Source organism: Onychomys torridus, chromosome 6, assembly GCF_903995425.1.
Source record: "Onychomys torridus chromosome 6, mOncTor1.1, whole genome shotgun sequence".
Lineage (NCBI taxonomy): Eukaryota > Metazoa > Chordata > Mammalia > Rodentia > Cricetidae > Onychomys > Onychomys torridus.
The window spans coordinates 68,705,789-68,708,640 of NC_050448.1; positions in this window are offsets into that span (position 1 = coordinate 68,705,789).

Here is a 2,852-nt window from a genome sequence, read left to right on the forward strand (position 1 = left end):
TAGGCTTCTAGGCCTTGCCTGTAACCAGCTCCCCTGGTGTTATACCCAGCAGTCAGGCTCATGCTGGGGTTTGTAGAGACAGATGACTGTTGTCTCAGATATGGTTGTCATTTCTAAAGCATACATTTGAAAATCTCATGGCACACATAGGTATAATGCTTGTATACACAGCACCAGTTGTCAGGCATGTGGATCTGTGGGTTCCTCGGTATACATGGAAAGGCTGTGGAGCATCTGGAACTTCCAGGCTTGGAATTACAGGTCTGAAGGACCGGCCACACAAGTGACTGACCACAATCTCCAAAAGCTCCTATCTGCTGCCAATGAGTTTGGATAATTGTAAGCTGTGTCTAGTTATGGAGACACAAAAGTTGTATCCACTGAATATTATTTCTTTCTGTTTAATAGAAAATTATAATTTTACTTGCAATGAATTTGCAAATAATGACACCTATCATTAGCTTTAGTTCTAAATATTCTTTAATTGTGCAATTGTACAAATTACTTATTAGTTGATTTTTAAAGAATAGTGTGAGCCATGTGATTATTAATCTCGTGTATATTCCTTCTTTCTATAATCAAAAGGCTCATTCATTGCCATTACTTTAAATGCTAGTAATAACCCAGGCATGATTTAGGGTTCATCAGTTTACAACGTAATTCCACATTTACTGATTAGTTTTTGTCAACTTGATGTAAAGTGGAGTCACCTGGGGGAAAAGATCCAAAACTGAGGAATTGAGTTCCATCAAATTGGCCTCTAGGCAAGTCTGTGCAGGCATTTTCTTGATGAAAAATTGATGTGGGAGGACCCTGCCTACTGTGGGCAATGCCACCCTTGTACAGGTGGTCCTATTTTGTATAAGAAAGCAGGCTAAGCAATCCATTAGGGCAAGATAATAGACAACATTCTCCCTCCATGGTCTTTCATTCAGTTCCTGCTTTCAGGTTCCTGCCTTGAGCTCCAGTCCTGACTTCCCTCCATGATGGACTATAATTTGTAACCTAAAATAAACCCTTTTCACTTTGAGTTGCTTTCAAGAGAACCAAGCTTAGAGAGTGTGTTTTTAAAGATGAATTCTGGAATTCAAACTCCACATGCTTGCATGGCAAAATCTTTCCTGGTTACACTATCTTTACAGCCCCTGGATGTATATTATAACCTGACCATAACCAGCTGGTATAAGCAAAGGTCATGGCATTTACAGGTAAAATAAATTGAGGCTTATAAGACCATACAGACAGTCACATGTTGGAGCGGTATCTCTGTCCCTGAGGATAAGAACAATGCCTATGTGTTTCTCATCTTGCCAATACCAGCCTGGTGAAGGTGGTCTACAAAGAATGACTGTGTAAATTTGGAAAATGTCCAATGGCTTTCAAAATGACCTCAAAAGTTCTACAAAAAGACAAGAAAGCAAGAGGAATTCTAGTTGGGAAGAAGGGGGCTAGCAGGAATTGAAGAACAGGTAACAGGGTGGAGGTAAATATGATCATAATACAGTGGATATATGTACCAAATTGTCAAAAATAATTATTTTTAAAGCCCTCAATATTCTGCACCTTACCCTATTCTCATCAAATAAGAACTGTGTTCCCAAGCCCCTAGCATAACACTCTACTTAGTCTCTGCACACCCTTGGTGCTCCTTTGTTGCTCAGACTGTCATCAGCCATTACCTTTATTCCTGTCTACTTCTGGGAGGGATCAGTGTTTGGTTAGTGGAGGAGGAAACAGTCAAATGCTGACCATTTGAGAACAACACCATCAGGTTTATAGAATTAAAACCTGCACAATCCAGTCCACCCTGATGCAGATCTGTCTCAGAGATTACCCCAGCTCGGTTCTGGGATGTACTAAGTGCTCTACTCTGTCCCCATGAACATAGGAGTAGCTCTAATGGAGTGGAAACCTCATGACCAGTGTGGTTTGGGTTGGGTTATGTATCATCCAATCTTCATGTATCAGTGACTCTTTCCTGAAAAAAAAAAAATAAATAAATAAAAAACAAAAACAAAAACCAAACAAACCAAACATGGACAGGGCTTCCTTTGGAAGTTGTCACATTTACTACAGAACTGTTTTGTGCTCTGTTCTCCAAAGGGGGCATACTCTGGAAAGAAAGCCAACAGACAATTAATGTTAGTGATAGTGCAGTAAAACAGAAGCTGTAAATAAGCACCAGCAAGAGTGCTGTGAGCAGGCTACCAAGCATAGGAGCACTCTCATCTGACAGGGACGGTACCATTTACAGGGGAAGGTCTCTGCGTGCAGACGATAGAGAGGAAGCATTAATACAGGAGGGCTCATAGGAAATCAAGTGTGATGGGAAGTGACAGGTCCATACTTTTGACTAGAGACTACAATAAGAGCAAGAATAGAGTGGGAAATATATCTGTTCCCACTTCCTGTGAGTCAACAAACCTTCTGTACCACCAGGACACTAGAGTTCTGAGGACTCTGATGAAGCAGGAAAAGGAAAACCTCCTTATCCCCAATAACTTTTGCCATGAATTTTCTTCTTTTTTCAATGGGAAAGAGATTAGGAATTTCTAGTTTGTTTTCTCTATGAAGGTTGAGAAATTCAGAGTCCTAGAAATGGCAGATTACAGCTTTTCTGGCCAAACCAAGGATGATGAAGACACTATCTATACACACTGCCTGGATCATAACTCAGAAACAACAGGACCAGCACCATCTGTCAGTCAGGGATTAGACTCAGGAGTGACATATCCTAAGTCACCAGACTCTTGTCAGCAGGGTTATCAGGCATCTACCTAATCCTGTCTGGCATTTCCAAGGCTGACTCTGAGCTACTCACTGGGTTTCCAGTGTGTTCTTTACAGGGTGCT